The 17890-nt window shown below is 42.5% G+C and overlaps 1 pseudogene; it reads left to right on the top strand.

Moving 5' to 3' along the window:
• Window positions 1–12797: 12797 nt before the first annotated feature.
• LOC128509167 (uncharacterized) lies at window positions 12798–15713 on the top strand (annotated as a pseudogene).
• Window positions 15714–17890: the final 2177 nt, after the last annotated feature.

The following is a 17890-nucleotide window of genomic DNA, read 5'->3' as shown; positions in this document are numbered from 1 at the left end:
TCGCGAGCTCCTGTACATCTATCCTCAGCTTGTGTCCTTCATGAACTGCATCACATTATATTCACAGAAATAACCTGCAGATTAACTCTTACCCAAAGAATAAATAATTGCTGAATTTATCCAGACAACACGCGGTCAGACTCTAAAGGCATTTTTATAAAATACAAACACTCTTCATCGGGTAGTGCAGCTTTTGTAATAGGGACATTAATATTGCTTTCGAAGCTTTAGTGTCTTTTTTAGTTAAAGAGGAGTGAAATTGTGAGTTTGTGACACTGACAGTAAGCTGTAATGTTAACTCCAGACTTGGTAAACAGATCATTAAGTTATCTAAAGTCACATCTGACCGCTGCTGGTGCTGCCAGTGATTTTCAAAACGGCCGATAAAAAGCTAAACTGGGAAATAAACTGTAAACTAATCCCAAACAAATGTTATAAATTAAAACACCACTTACCGCGAATAGTCCATTAATCCGCCATCTTCATCTCTAGTGCAGTTTGGTAGCGTCAGTTCGGCGGGGGTGGGAGCGGGTTGTTAAAATCACGTGATTGCAACTTAGCGCAGCTAAATTGCTGGCTTGTGTTAACGTGTCCTTGAGAACGAAGCGCCATCTAGTGGTGGAACCAGGTAAATGCATAAATAGGGCTTAAATGGGCGTGTTTACTGTGAAATCTTGACACGCCTTTCTCGAAGGAAAAGGAGGGGAGACTACGGCGTGCATAAGGCAACCGTACGCCATTCGCACGCCATTCACATGGTCGCGGCTATTTGGGGTGGCTCCATCTGTACACAGGCAGAAAACCAACTTTCCCCGCTTTAAGGTAACTTAGACTCCGTCCACACGAAGCCGGTGCGTTCCCTATCCGATCATTTTTTTCGTGAACACGGCGTCGTCTCAAGAAATATCTGCGTACACACGAAACCACTGAAAACGGTGTAGTATATATGCCAGACCAGTATGGGGCGCTGTAATTCTGCCATAGAGATACACTATACACGGAGAAGAAGACTTTGAGCATGCCCATAACCTTGTGCGCTGTATACGAACCAAGATGGTGTTGTCCATTATCGCTTGTTGCTTATAACAGTTGCATAGAAGCAATAGATTTTGCTGTAATAAAGCTAGTAGGCTTTGTAGCAACACGAACACAATCATGTAGTCCGCCATTATTGTTTTTGCTGTTACGTGTGACGCAGCCGACACGGGGTGTGATGACATCATCGTTTCACAAAATATACGGATTGGCCATACACAAGAAGACGCAAGGGTGTCGTTTTCAGATTTATCCACTTTGGGACCCGGTTTAAAAAAATAGCGGTTTCAGACTCGCGCGCACACACACACACACACACACACACACACACACACACACACACACTCAGATTACAGAGAGTGGCAACTTCTGAAAAGCAGACCAAAGTTTATCAGCACGTACCTCCCCCCAAACAGCGCAGCAATGAGCATTAAATTTACTTTTAAATAAATTTAAACAAATTCATGGAATATATTCAGATTTTGTAAAATAACGAAAACTGATCTCTTTTTCTGTCTTAGACCTTTTGTCTGCAAAAAAAAGTCACTAAAATATTTGCCTTACCAAATTGCTGTTCTAAAATATTTTCGTGTGTAAAAAATACCATCTGAAGGACATTAAAAAAAGCCAATTACAGATACCCCTTGCAGCATGAGGAGGGGTATTAAAGCCAAAACAGACTACCACCTTACCTTACTCTCAGCTCTCACTGTTTATTTACAGAAGCACAATAGAGAGCATTCTCTGCCACTGTGTCACACTGTGGTACAGCAGCTGCACTGCAAGGAACCAGAGAGCCCCATCACTCAAAAGCTGCAGGTCAATCAGGATACACACTAACAGACTATGGAACAGTTTAACCACCCACACAACCTGTTTGCACTGAACTGTTTTCATAAAGGTCCCACTTCACATGTATTCCATTATATATATTGTTATATCTATATTTTATATATTGTTTATTATTTTGTTTATTTTTGCATTATTTTTCTTTGTTAATGCTGGTGTCTAATGCAGAGCTACCAAACAATTGTTGTTGTATCACTACAATGACAGTCTCTGTATCTGTATCTCTGCATCATTATTTTTCAAGCTCACAAATTCAGGCTGCCAAAAGTCAATGTTAAGGGCATGAAATGTCACACTGACAAAATTCAGCAAGAAAGATATCAAGTCTTCACATCTGGTAAATCATGGAAAAAGCAATGGATTGACAATTGCTGTGGTCTGTTCCACAGTGTACTTTAAAGTGTGCCATCCCTATTTCATACTAATATTGAACTAAATAACAAGTTCATTGCATAAAATATAAAAAAAAATCTTAGTATCTTTATTGTCATCATTAAAAAAAGAATGTCACTTAAACATTACACAGTTGTTTTCCTTCATTACAAAGTTGTTGATTACCTTTATTTTTAAGGAACGTAACTTCAACACAGAGTAAACAGCATGTTTGTTGTTGCTGCTGTTGAAATTAATCCTGTCCTGTTGCTGAACACAAGTGTACTTACATTACTGAGTATAAAGGGAAAAAGACATTGATCTAGCGTTTGAACAAAAACGCTCACTGGTTTTGCTTTGAAGATAGCAGTTACGGCGTGTAAGGGGTGAAACCTGTGTCAATGGGAAATTATTGCGCACAACACAGTTTTTCTGCTACTCAACTGGCAACCCAGTGAGGGGGAGGCCTGATTTTTCTTCCAAGAATTTTGTCAACCTGAATTTCTGTGGTAGCAAAATAATTAAGATGTTTTTTTTAACACTTCAAAATATTTCCAACAGCAGTTTGGTAAGGGCAATTTTTTACTTTTAAATGCTTGAATTACACTTTTATTTGAAATATGAAATTAAATGATAAATTTAAGCATTATACATTTGAGCATTTGGCAGAATTATAAAAGCTGTATGGATTCCATTCAGATCAAACTGCAATGCAGAAGGAATTTAACAGTTTGAATGAGTTTTTATTGAGTTTATGTAATACAACATGCTATTTTGCTTTAAGGAATTTTGACACTGATAAACTTCTATATATTATCAGTGTGTGACTGTGTGTGTGTTGTGGGTGTATAAGCGGATGCATAGGTGTGTGTTGTGAGTATGTGTGTGTTTGTGTGAGAAAGCACTCGAGTGTGTGTGTGTGGGTGTGTAAAGATGAGCCATATCTCTAACCACAAGCCTTTGCTGAAACACAAGCATCATCTCTCCATCTTAAAGTGTGAATGTTTTTCCAACCACAGAACTGACACTCAGTCTTTTAAAATTACACCATCCCGTCTAGGTTACAGGTTCTGACTACCAACTGTTTTTCACACACATTTGATTCCTGTCTTTACTTTTTAAAAATGAAAAAATAGAATGAAGGAGTAAATTATTACTGTAGTTATCATGATCCATAATAAATGGTAACAATTTTAGAATTTTTTTATTAACTTACAGTCAGGCTCAGGAATTTGGAGAATATATATGTTTTTTGGCATTTGGCGTCTGTACACGACCACATTACATTTAAAATGAAGCAAGATATAAGCAAGGTCAGGATTCACAGCGTGTGACAAAAGTGTGGCATTAACCACTGAGAAATTACAGCATACATCATTTAACACACCCATGATTAGATGTGATGCAGATAAAAGGTCTGGAGGTGGTTCTGAGTGTTATGTTTGCATTTGGTAACTGTTCTCTTAAACTATTAATAATAGTGACATAAAAAAAAAAAAACATTTGGAATGGCCAGTACAACAGCTTGGTACATTCTTATAGAGAAGGAATTAACTGGACAACTAGACAACTAAAGTAGATGACCACAGAATTCTATCCATGATGAAGAAGAACCCTTTCACAACATCTAGTCACATCAACAACAGGAGGTAGGCGGGTCACTGTCAAGAAGTCAAGAAACGGTTTTATGAAGTAAATAATGTGCAAAAACACGGATAACACACAAGAACGAAAGGCCAAATTAGACTTTGGCAGAAACCTTCCCAGATTCTTTGAAATGAAACCAAAATTAACTTGTGCCAAAATTATTGAAAATGAAAAGTATGGAAAGGAAAGGCCAAACATGGTGGTAGCAGTGTTGGGTATTAGAGTGTATGGCTGCCAATGGAACCTGGTCACTGGTGTTTATTGGTGGCCTGACTACTGATAAAAATAGCAGGATGAATTATGAAGTGTATAAGGCTATACTCTCTGCTCAGATTCAACTGAATGCTGAAAAAAATTATATGATGCTGCTTCATATTGCAGAAGAATAATGACTCAAACTTGAAAGCCACCCAGGAGTTTTCCAAGACAAAGAAATGTGATATTCTTTCCTGACCAAATCAATCATTTGCTCTCATCTCAATAGGTTATACCCTTTACTTACTGAGGACAAGATTGAAGTAGCGAAGTAGTAGCAGCTCAATACAGTTGCAGTAATAACCTGGCGAAGCCTGCAGGTTAACTCAACATTTGGTCATGTCCATGGGTCCCAGACTTCAGACAGTCACTGATTACAAAGGATTTTTATCGTATTTAATGCAGCCCTCATATTTGTAATTATTTTAGTTTGTTTCATAATTTATAAGCACTGCCTCCCTAAAAAATGTGAGTGTGTGACAATGCCTGTAATTCCTAAAGGTTAATGCCACACTTTTGTAAAACCCCTTGAATTAAACTGAAAGGTTTGAGTTTACATCTGGAGTGATCCATGCATATGTGTGTGTGTGTCTGTGTGTGTGCGTGTGAGAGAGAGAGAGTGTGTGAGTGAGTGGTTGTGTAAAGGTAAGACGTATCTCTAACCACAAGCCTTTGCTAGAACACATGCAGCATCTGTCCAATGTGTGGATGTTTTTCCAGCCACAGAACTGACACTTCAGTAAGTCATTGACTGCAAATAATTTTTATTGTATTTAATGCAATCCTCATGTTTGTAATTATTTTAGTTTGTTTCAAGATGGAACTTGGAACAAACCTCCCCCCAACACACAAAAACAGACACACAAAATGTGAGCATATAAAAATGCATGTAGTTCCTGAATGGTTAATGCTATACTTTTGTAAAACCCCTTGAATTATAGCTGAAAGTTTTGTCTTTACATCTTGATTGATTTATGCATGTGTATGTGTAATAAATTATATAATTGATGAGGTATAAAAGCTATAGGCAATGAACATAAAGGTTTTTCAATAGTCTAGGGGTATGATTCTCGCTTTGGGTGCGAGAGGTCCCGGGTTCAAATCCCGGATGAGCCCCCACTTGTTACGACCCCGGTCTAGGGTTCAGGAACGCAACTATAAAATAAAAATAAAAAAAGAAACCAACACTTACAACACCCAAACTCACAAACACTGGCGCGACCCAACAGTTCGTACACAAAAAAAAACACAACACAAGCCAACTTCTCAGAAACCAACATAATCGCCTCACCGCCACCTTAAGAGGACGTGCTGCTTTAGGCCAGCCAATCCCGACACACGTCACGGCACGCTCAATCAGGGCGTCTTCCTGTGAGAAGGAGAGCGAGATAGAGAGAAAAAAGAAGGGCGAGCGCTACACCTGCACGTAACACCCCCACCCATAAAAGTCGAAATCTTATTTTGACTAAAAAAAATCTTCACGCTCTCGACAGTGCGTCTGCCAAAACATTTTTTTGCTCCTTTCTTGTGGTGTATTTCCAGATTAAAACCCTAAATGATTAATGACCACCGCATTAACCGCTGGTTCGAATTGGCCATTCGAGATAGGAAGACCAAGGGGTTGTGATCAGTGTATACTACTATAGGTCTAGAGCTACCACCAACATACACAAAGTGTTGAAGAGCCAGGAGCAGGGCTAGAGCTTCCTTTTTAATTGTGCTATAATTTTGCTATGTTTTTGAAAATTTCTTTAAAAAATAGCACACAGGGTGGTCAATTTCCGACTCGCTTTGTTGTAAAAACACTGCACCTGCCCCCAATGCGCTTGCATTCACCTCTAGTTTAAAAAGTTTCGAGAAATCAGGGGCGGAGAGAACCGTTGCACTACATGAAAGATCTTTTGCCGCGTTAAAAGCATTATTGCATTTACTGCTCCAGGCGAAAATTTTGGACGTACTCAACAAGTCCGTTAAAGGACATACCACGGAGGAAAAGGTTTTGTAGAAGGCACGATAATACCCAATCATGCCTAAATAACAGAGTAGCTCCCTTTTCGATTTGGGAATGGGAAATTCACTAATTGCCTGGGAATGGGATTTATTACCTAATGTATTGTTAGCAGTTTTGTCATAATGATTCAACCCATCATCCTAAGGATTAACTTCAATTGACAGAGGGGAAACAGTCACCACTGATGACACCGCCACTGCGCGCTTTACAGACGTTTCCCTATTCACATAAGGTTTTAACATGTTTATGTGACACTCACGACTTTTCTTTCCCCTCTCAGGAGTACAAATTTAATAGTTAATTTCGTAAATTTTCTTCTCCACCACATAGGGTCCAGAAAACCTGGCCTGCAACTATGACCCTGGGAGAGGAAGTAGCACCAAGACCAAATCTCCTGGTTTAAAATTACGTGCCACACTCTTAACATCAAAATGTTTCTTCATTTGTTGTTGCTTAAAACCCAAGTTTGACTTTGCCACTTCCAACACTCGATTTAAACGTTGTCGCATTTGAGTCACATACTCACATACTGTCACTGTTTTTTCCTCAGATGATAAAAACTGCTCTTTTAAAAGTTTCAGAGGGCCCCGCACAGTGTGTCCAAAGACCAGCTCAGCCGGACTTACTGTAAGCCTAACGATTCCTGGACCGTCTCACGTACTGCAAACAGCAGCATCGGGAGCGATTCATCCCAGTCTTTTCCCGTTTCGAGACAGAAAGCCCGGAGCATGGACTTGAGAGTTTGATGGAACCTCTCCAACATGCCTTGCGACTCCGGATAGAACGCAGTCGACAACTGATGCTTGACAGTTAGTTCACGAAGAACCTGAGAAAACAGCTTTGAGGTAAAATTAGACCCCTGATCAGTTTGTATTACTTTAGGCAACCCAAACAGTGAAAAAATTTTTTATATGTCTTTCGTCACCATATTAGCTTTTATACTGCGCATTGGAACGGCGTCCGGAAAACGAGTGGCAGTACACATACAGTAAAAGTGTGTATAAACTGGTGACCTGCTTTCGATTTTAGCAACGGACCCACACAATCAATAACCACATGCTCGAACGGTTCTCCCATTACAGGAATTGGGTGTAAAGGAGCCGGAGGAACTATCTGATTCGGCTTGCCCGTTAATTGACAAACATGGCACGATTTGCAATGAGCAACAACGTCGGCCTTCAAGCCCGGCCAAAAAAACGATCGTAAAATACGGTCATATGTCTTTGTAATCCCCAAATGGCCAGAGAAAACATGGTCATGAGCCAGATTTAATATCTGTCATCGATAATTCACAGACACCACAATTTGTTGAACAATATCAACATTTTCCCATCGTCTCATTAATACTTCTCCATCTAAATTAAACATTACATTTTTATTAAGCATCATTAGCTCATCAGTAACAGCTTTAAAATATTTCGCTAATGTTACATTAGCCCTCTGCGCCGCCGCCAATTGCGAACGGCCCATTTGTAAGGGTGCAATAGTTTCATCAGACACAGTTGGTTTGACATAAAATTTTCCTGTAACAGGTGTTTGCAAAAAAGAATCAGACAAATCGACAACATAATCAAGGTTCCGTGCCTGTGCACGTGTAACTGCACCTGATGGAAATACTGTAGGCAAGTTGGAAACAAAATCATTAACATCAGTTACTGTTTTTTCTGTCAAAATTGGGCGAGGGGAAACAATAGCACCTGCCAGATCATTTCCCAGGATTAAATGAACTCCGTCAACAGGGAGTTCGGTACAAATACCGACACATACTTCACCAGTTACTATTTCTGTTTCAAGGTGTATATTATGAAGTGGGACTGTGATACAGCCTGCTCCAATGCCACGTAAAATAACATCAGTACCCATGTAGGTTGTCTGAGACAGTGAAAGTGGACTAGCTAACATCAGAGTCTGTGCTGCACCTGTATCTCGCAGGATGGACACTGATCTGCAAACGCCTTCAGGGCTGTCTGCCACCCACCCCTGTAACATGAAGGGCTTATACACTGCCACTGTTTGCTCAGGTAAAACCTGTTTTGCTTGTCTTAAAAAAAAACACAGACTTTGACTTTACCGATGCATTTTTTCTTCCTCCAGGCCTCACAGTCTGAAATCAGATGATCAGCAGCTAAACAGTAAAAACAGACTCTACCTCCTCCTGAGCGATACTGAGAACCTCTAAAAACACCCCCTCGTGCAGGTTTTACACTGCCTGCTGAAGGTTTCACCTGCCCTTCAACCCCACGGGCAGCGAATTTATCCGTTCTCATAGTAGGAGAGAATACAGTACAGTGTGTCAACACAAACTCGTCAGCCAACACAGCGGATGCTGACAGAGAAATCCTCCAACAGGATTAACTCTTTAAGAGCCTCAAAAGTGGTAGCTTTCGTTGCAGCACACCACTTTTCAAACAACGTTTGCTTTTTATGGGCAAATTCAATGAAGGTTTGTCTATCCGCCTTCCTATGGGACCTAAATTTTTGTCTGTAAGCCTCTGGCACTAACTCATAGGCACGTAGAACAGTTTGTTTGACCGTGTCGTAATCCAGATTTTGTTCAACAGGCAACGCAGAGCACACATCCTGTGCTTTACCAGTCAACTTACATTGTAACAAGAGGGCCCACATTGCTCTCAGCCACTGTAATGTAGCCGCCACACACTCAAAAGCTATGAAATAGCTATCCACCTCGGTCTCCCCAAAAGGAGGCACTAAAACAATATGTTTGCTTACATCAAACTGGGGTGGGGAGGTAGTAACTAGGGCAGAAGCGAGAAAAGAAAAACCCGGCGCAGCTGCTACAGGTAACTGAGCAAATGATGGAGAGGCAGGGGAGGTCTCCCCCGCGCTCTTAGTCCCGTGCAGCCGGCTGAAATCTCGCCGAAAATTCTCCCTCTCCATCTCAAGCTCCTGCTCCCGCAACCGTAGTTTTTGAGCCTGTGTTTTCTCGTTTTATTTCCAGTTCTACTTCCCTCGTTTTTAGAACCAAAAGTTGTTCTGATTTGTCAATTGGTGATGTTATTGTGGGTGGTGTAATTACCTTATGCCTGGGGGGGCGACTGTGGCGCAACCTATGGCTCACCGTCGACCTCTGTCGGCGTTGAAGCGTCCTTGTCCTCAGTATACTCTCCAGGCACCCGAGGCAAAATCTGTTGATCAACTAATGTGTTAAGCAATATTTTTTTCACCTCTTTTTTTTAGACCCTTACGTGGCATGTCAATTTCAAAGAATTCACCAATGCTGAACAAGTCGTCTTTACGACACCGGTCAAATTGCTCTAAAGTAGGAGCTAGCGTAAAGGCTATTAAGGTCAAAAGCCATTTTTCTATGACTACATTCCAACCTAAGAAGGCAGCCAAACAAACCAAAGGCCGAGTATGCCCGACAACAGACGAGCTCCCACTTGTTACGACCCCTGGTCTAGGGTTCAGGGACGCAACAAAAAATAAATAAATAAAAAAAGAACCTTTACAACCAAATTTAAGTGTGCGTGGTCTTGGTTGTTTTTTTCTTTTTTTACAAGCACACGCAGGAAGCTCTTGGCTTCAGGGTTGGGCCAAGGCCAAAACAATAAACAAAACCCTGTACCTATCTCCTCCCGTAAAGCTAACTAAACTACAAAGAAAACTATAAACCAAAAACACAGGGCTATACTAACTCCCTAACTAAACATATAAAAACAGGAGAAAACGCGTTTAACAGAAATGGCACCCAACCCCTACTGCTTCCATAGAACAAAATGTATATACAAACAAAAAGGGCTATTTACAATATTTACGAAAACAATAAAATAAAAATAGGAAAAAGAAACCAACACTCACAACACCCAAACTCACAAACACTGGCGCGACCCAACAGTCCGTACACAAAAAAAAAACACAACATAAGCAAACATCTCAGAAACCAACATAACCGCTCCCCCTTCCGGCTTTCATCTGCCACCTTTAGAGGACGTGCTGCTTTAGGCCAGCCAATCCCGACGCACGTCACGGCACGCTCAATCAGGGCGGGGCTTCCTGTGAGAAGGAGAGCGAGAGAGAGAGAAAAAAGAAGGGAGAGAGAGAGCGGCACCAGCGGTCATGCATGCGCGCATACGTGCGCTACACCTGCACGTAACATTAAGCAATATCACACTCTAGGTTGTCCTGTTGTATTTAATATCGACAAGCCTGTGATAACAGCATGACCTTAAGTTTGATATTGCTTCTATACAAGAGTTTCACAAACACAATTTATCATCTTCATTATTTTGCTCATAACATATCCTTGCTTGACTGGTGGAAATAACTAACTGCAATTGGTGCAAATGGAGAGCGACAGTCTCATTAACATGGGTGAACGGTGTTGTAAATTCTGACCAGTACTGTGTAGCCAAAAGGTGAGAAGAATAAACCATGGAGGTGGTGAACAATCCTTAAAACTTACAAGATTTACTTCATATTTCATTTAATCTAAGAATTTTAAGAATATTAGCTTTATTAACATCTGGGATCTGGGGTTAAATTGCAAATTTTAAATGGTAAGCCATTTTGTTCCACACACCAAGAAGGGAAACTAATTAGGGGTTAAAGAGAAATTTGGGATTCAGCTTAATGTTAAAAGCTAGTTATATATAATATTATCAGATGTGTTTTCTTTGCTTAAAGTGTAACAATGCGGGTCTCACGAAGGGCAGATAAATATTCTGACGAATATTAAAATACTCTGTATGCCATGGAATTCCAATCAGGCAGACCCCTGGTCATCTAGATTCATGATCACTAGACGCCTGTGCCGTAAGCTCAATCAGTAAGGGCACGTTTTGCACCTGGTGGTGTGTTAATTTAAGGGCTCTGATACCTGCACTTCATGCGATCATTAGGTAGCACTGATAAGGGTTGAGGGCCAAGACAGACAAAGAACAAAGGCATTCAAGTTCAAGACAGAGGCAAAGACACAGCCCCAGTCTTCACAAGCAGCTGGCAAAAAAGAGAGAGAAAATTAGCGATCATCCAATATTTTATGTCCTGGACACACTCAGTTAGTCTAGACAACTTGGGTATTTCGTCTGGTTTTGTTGAGATATATAATTGGGTGTCATCAGCATAACAATGGAAACTAATTTCATGTCTTCTAATGATGTTACCCAAGGGAAGCATGTATATTGAGAACAGCAGAGGTCCTAAAACTGACCCTTGTGGGACCCCCATATTACACTGGCATTACACCAGATGGTTCTCCATTTAGATCTACAAAATGGTATCGATCAGACAGGTATGATCTAAACCATTTTAACGCCTGTCCCTGAATACCTATGTGATTTTGTAAGCGATCTATGAGAATATTATGATCTATATTGTCGAATGCAGCACTAAGACCAAGTAAGACTAGTATCGAGATGCAGTCTTGGTTCGAAGTCATTTGCAATTTTAACTAGTGCAGTTTCTGTACTATGATGGGACCTGAAACATGACTGAAATTCTTCGAGTATGTTGTTTTCCGGCAGAACATATATTGTAAAAAGATTTAAAGTTGAATGTGATGTAATGTGTGTGTGTGTGTCTACTGTAACTCTTGAACACTTTCTTAGTGACTGTTATTATATCCCAGTCCCCTGGGAAGATCGAATTGAGGAAGCTTTTGAGCGGAAAAGGCGAAGTATCTGGAACTGGTGCAGGACTGCAGGCGGAAGGGGTGGAGGGCCCGCTGTGAGCCAATTGAGGTTGGCTGCAGAGGATTCCCAGGACAGAGCCTGCACCGATCACTTAGGCTGCTTGGAATCAAAGGTGCTCAAGAAAGAAAAGCCACCAGAAACATCTGTGAGGCAGCGGAGAAAGCCTCTAGGTGGCTGTGGATAAAAAGGGGCGACGTATGGCTTAGTCCGCTTCTTAGACACAAGTCGGGGTCTGATCATCCCCGGCTGGGTCGCTCAGGTGAGGGTGTCTGATGATCTAAGACCCGAAACACCCTGTGACCCTGGGTTCATCACTGAGGATGTGTCCAAGCTGCACCACTAAGGTGTTTCTTATAACTATCCTTCTGGCATAGCCAGTGACATCCAGGAAAGGCTGGATGACGACTACGAACAGTGTAGTGACGGCTGGAGAGACAGTGGACAGCTCGGAGAGACGGCAACCGGGGCAGCGAGGGTTAGCACCCCAAGCTGCAGCTACCGTGAGGGAGCACCCAACTAAGCTACAGAAAGCCCGAATGAAATATACCCCCAGGGGGTGCCCGAGAGGGGGGGAGGATGAGCACCCCACACGGACGGACCTTCTGGTGCAGAACATGAGCAAAGGATTAACGACGATGAGAGTATCTTGTATGTGTGGCAAAAGCTGCAAGAACCTGAAAGGCCTGAAGATCCATCAGACGAAGATGGGCTTTACGAGGAAGGAGCAAGCTGAACAACGCACAGAGGCAGTGCATAGCAAGGCCCCTGGTGAGACGGAGGAGGAGCAGGACCCGGAGTCAACCCACAGTGTTCAGAACTTCCAAGCTCAGCGTGCTCCACCCAGCAATCCATCTGAACATCGCAGGGTCTTGTGGCCAGCGGCACACAAGGAGTTTGAGTGGCGCCAGTTTGATGAAGATGTAGATGGCGCCTTGGAAGCATCATCAAAAGGGAGTGTGGATCAGCAGCTCCAAACGATGTGCACCTTCATCATCTACATCGGTGCTGAGCGGTTTGGTATCAAACAGCCAAAGGCCAAGACTACAGTCAGACCCAACAGGCGAGAGAATAAGATCATTGTACCCAGGAGAGACTTGAAGTCCCTAAAACAACGTTTTAAGAAGGCGAGCGAGGAAGAAAAGCCCGCCCTGACTGAGCTCCGGGACATCTGAAGGGAAAAAGCTCATCTCCCTACGTTGTGCTGAGTGGCACAGGAGGAAGGGTAGAGAGAGGGCCCGCAAGCGCACTGCCTTCATAGCTAACCCTTTCGGGTTTACGAAGAAGCTGCTTGGGCAGAAGCGGAGTGGGACCCTCATGTGCCTAGAAGACGACATCAATCGCCATCTCTCTGAAACATACAGCGACCGGCAGAGGGAGGAAGACCTGGGCCCCTGCAGAGAACAAATTTCACCACCACTACCATCCAGCCAATTCAACATCAAAGAGCCAACGCTGGCAGAGGTCAAGAACATGGTCAGGGCTGCACGGACCAGTGCAGCACCAGGGCCGAGTGGCGTGCCATACAAAGTATACAAGCACTACCCAAGACTTCTGAAGAGGCTGTGGAGAATCATCAGGGTAGTATGGCGAAGAGACAGGGTAGCCAAGCAGTGGAGATATGCCGAAGGTGTGTGGATACCGAAGCAGGAAAACGCAAGTGACATCTCGCAGTTCCGTACCATCTCACTGCTTAGCGTAGAGGGCAAGATCTTTTTTAAGATCCTTGCCAATCGCATGACCGATTTCCTCCTGAGGAATTCCTACATTGATACTAGCGTGCAGAAGGGAGGGGTTCCAGGCTTCCCAGGCTGCATTGAACACACTGGAGTGGTCACCCAGCTGATTCGAGAGGCCAGAGAGAAACGAGGAGATTTGTCAGTCATATGGTTGGATCTGGCAAATGCCTACGGATCAATTCCTCACAAGCTGGTGACCAAAGCCTTGACGATGCACCATGTTCCGCAGGAGATCACAGATCTCATACAGGACTATTACAGTAGGTTTAGTATGAGATTTACATCTGGATCTATAACATCAGCATGGCACCGCCTAGAAAAAGGCATCATTACTGGTTGTACCATATCAGTGACGCTGTTTGCTCTAGCGATGACCATGCTTGTCAAGGCGGCAGAAGTGGAATGCAGAGGGCCTCTCTCCAGATCTGGCACTCGACAACCGCCAATTAGAGCCTTTATGGATGACTTAACAGTCACAGCAACATCAGTGCCAGGGTGCCGCTGGCTTCTTAAAGGTCTGGAAAGGTTAACATCTTGGGCGAGAATGTCATTCAAGCCAGCTAAATGCCGGTCCCTTGTGTTGAGGAAGGGGAGAGTTGGGGACAAATTCCGCTTCCACATGAACGGGCTCCAGATACCATCATTGACGGAGAAGCTGGTGAAGAGCTTGGGGAAGCTCTTCGATGCGACTTTAAGAGACAGTAGCAATCCAGGCTATGCACGCAGAGCTGAAAACCTGGCTTGCAGCAGTGGACAGGGCAGGCCTCCCCGGGAAATTTAAAGCCTGGATATATCAGCATGGCATTCTGCCAAGGCTTTTGTGGCCACTGTTGATGTACCAGGTCCCAATAACAACGGTGGAGACTCTGGAGAGAAACATCAGCCAGTTCCTGCGCAGGTGGCTGGGCCTCCCAAAGAGCCTGAGCTGCATTGCCCTGTATGGGCACACCAACAAGCTCCAGCTCCCGTTCTCAGGCCTTACAGAGGAATTCAAAGTAACAAGAGCTAGGGAGGTGTTACTGTACAGAGACTCATCCGACACCAGAGTCTCCTCTGCAGGCATAGAGGTCAGGACTGGAAGGAAGTGGAGGGCGCAGGAGGCAGTCCAGCTGGCAAAGGCAAGGTTGCGGCATGGTGTGCTAGTAGGGTCTGTGGCGGTTGGGCGAGCAGGACTCGGCTGTCATAAAATGCCGCGCTATGACAGAGCGCTGGGGAGGGTCAGACGGCAAATGATTCAGGGCGAGGTCCGAGCAGAGGTGGAATAGGAGCGGCGTAGTAAAATGGTGGCTATGCGTCAGCAGGGAGCTTGGACCAAATGGGAACATGCACTGACTAGGAAAATCACCTGGTCAGAACTTTGGAGGTCAGAGCCAGCAAGACTCAAGTTTCTGATCCAGTCAGTGTATGACGTCCTACCGAGCCCAGCTAATCTGCATTGCTGGGGGCTAGTGGAAGCACCATCTTGTCCTCTGTGCCCCGCAAGAGGGTCGCTGGAGCACATCTTGAGCTGCTGCCCAAAAGCACTGGGAGAGGGGAGGTACCGATGGCGCCACGACCAGGTGCTGAAGGCCGTAGCTGATATCATCGGTGCTGGAATCCAGCAAAGTAAGCACCAGCCCCTAGTAAGGCCAAATATTCTTTTCGTCAGGGCCGGGGAGAAGACTCAGTCACAGCCAAAGGTCTCAGCTGGTCTGCTATCCACAGCAGGGGACTGGCAGCTGAAGGTAGATCTGTGGAGGCAACTGAAGTTTCCAGACCACATAACCAGCACAACACTCAGGCCAGACATGGTTTTAACATCAGAGAGTACAAAGCAAGTGGTGCTAATGGAACTCACAGTCCCCTGGGAAGATCGGATTGAGAAAGCTTTTGAGCGGAAAAAGGCGAAGTATCTGGAACTGGTGGTGGAGGGCCCGCTGTGAGCCAATTGAGGTTGGCTGCAGAGGATTCCCAGGACACAGCCTGCACCGATCACTCAGGCTGCTTGGAATCAGAGGTGCTCAAGAAAGAAAAGCCACCAGAAACATCTGTGAGGCAGCGGAGAAAGCCTCTAGGTGGCTGTGGATAAAAAGGGGCGACGTATGGCTTAGTCCGCTGCTTGGACACAAGTCGGGGTCTGATCATCCCCGGCTGGGTCGCTCAGGTGAGGGTGTCTGATGATCTAAGACCCGAAACACCCTGTGACCCTGGGTTCATCACTAAGGATGTGTCCAAGCTGCACCACTAAGGTGTTTCTTATAACTAAAAAAAATATCAGACTGCTTTGGACTGACCTGCAAACCTTCCTGTGAAGTCAAACTGTCTCAGATACACATTTAAAAAATAAGGCATTCTCTTCTTAACACTATAAATATCACAATTTGAATCTTGTATCATCATTCTTGTATCCATTTTTTTTTATGACCACAAGTGTCCAAGTGTTATCCCGCCTCAGTACTGCCAACTTTTATCAGCTTGCTAATTCAGAAAGTTTAAGAATGTCGAAATAATGAGGGAAACATTCTCTCTTAACTTTAAAAATCTAAATCTATATTTAATTGTTTGTATTTAATACTACAAAAAGTATTTTACACTCTTTGGTTGTATTTAATTGTTTTAAAGGTCAAGACGTATCCAGACTGATGTACCCGGCCTCATTTCTGTATGTAGATAAAACTGCAAGTGCAGGTATTAAATCACTTGTATTGAAATTCAATAACAATAACAGGACAGTTCTGGGAGTTAAAACTTCCTTAATTTTTTTTTTATACAATCACCAGCTACACTAATGCACTTTTCAATATATTCATTAATTAATTTAAAATATTGATCTGGATTTGTATTAATTGACAGATTTTTATCTGAAAAAGTGGTCTTTTACATAATTAGCTTTCTTTTCTTTTTGAATTATTATTTATTAATATTATTATTGTAATAATCATTATTATTATTATTATGCTGTTGTATTTATGTTTCCACTTGTCCGAATACTCCTTTACATTTTTTTTCTTTTATTATATATATTAATAAAGCTTTGTTTAAGGCCAGTTGTTAGTGCACATATATATTAGTAAGTTGTGAAGAAATACTTATTTATCTTTTATGTCGATGTCTTGCTGCTCTAATGCATTTACAGGAACGAATGACTTTAAAATACTGAGCATGGATTTTTTTTTTTTCTCGCATATTTTTTCCTCCTCATCCATGGGAATATGCTTCAGTGTGTGTGTGTATAAGGGGGGGGAGAGAGAGAGAAAGAGAGACTGTCTCTGTAGTGAAGGAGTGGATATATGATTAAATATAGGAGGGGACAGCATAACATAAATTTAAATAAAATAGAAATTAAATTTCAAAAGTTAATCCATAATGTCTCTGAGGCCCTCTAGTGGCCACATGCAGTAGAGATTTTAACCCTGCCCTTTCCCATGGTAGTGAATGGAGGAGAAAAATTTACACCTCATGAATTATGATCTAATCTGTTGTAAAAGGCCGCGCTATACCACAGGCTGCCAGCAGAGGGAGACAGAGGTGCACATTAAGAGAGCAGTGAGTCAGGAGTCAAAGGTGCTTTATTGGTATAACCAATATTTACATTCGTATTACTAAAGCTTAGAAATAATACACGAGAAAATAACAGGAGTAGAGAGTGAACAAAAAAAAACAAGAGTATAAGAAGAGTAATAATAAATGCATATATATAAAATAGTTTTATATACTCTATCAATTAGTCAAAGATAAAGTACTTGAGAACATTATAAAAAGAGCATATATACATACATACTTTATTACGGTGGCCCAGAAGGGCAAATCATCTTTCCTGTATATGTGTGTGTTTTTTCCCTTAAAAATGTGTGCTTTTCCCCTTATAAATGTCCTTTTTTCCCTTGAAAATGTGTGCATTTTTCCTGTGTAACTGTGCGCTTTTTCCTGTGTAAATGTCTGCTCTTTCCCGTTTGTGCGCAACTACTTCTTTCCTGTGTGAGAACTCTTTCTCCAGTATTTTGCAAGCTAAAAGCTAAAGCTAATGCGCAAAGGACTATGGGAGTGAGGTCAAAATGCAACTAAACACGGAACCTTTCCGGATATCAGCTCCAGGACTCAACATCATGGAGTATACAGTGAATTATAGCGTGATAACGTTATAATTTTCACTAAATTTCCAACTGCACACACTTACCAGGTAATGTTTAATATATAAAATTAATCAGATTTTACTGTTTTAGGCACTAATAATAACTTTGTAGCAGTGTTAATACTATTGGAGTGTTTGGGGGAAATGCCGAGCCGAGTGTAAATGGCAGTGATTAAAAGGAATATCATCTCATTTAGACCATTAAACACTGATGTAAACCATC

This window comes from Clarias gariepinus, chromosome 21 (assembly GCF_024256425.1).
Source record: "Clarias gariepinus isolate MV-2021 ecotype Netherlands chromosome 21, CGAR_prim_01v2, whole genome shotgun sequence".
In the NCBI taxonomy this organism is placed as follows: domain Eukaryota; kingdom Metazoa; phylum Chordata; class Actinopteri; order Siluriformes; family Clariidae; genus Clarias; species Clarias gariepinus.
The sequence above is the reverse complement of the archived record's forward strand: the minus strand, read 5'-3'. Positions and strand labels throughout refer to the sequence as shown.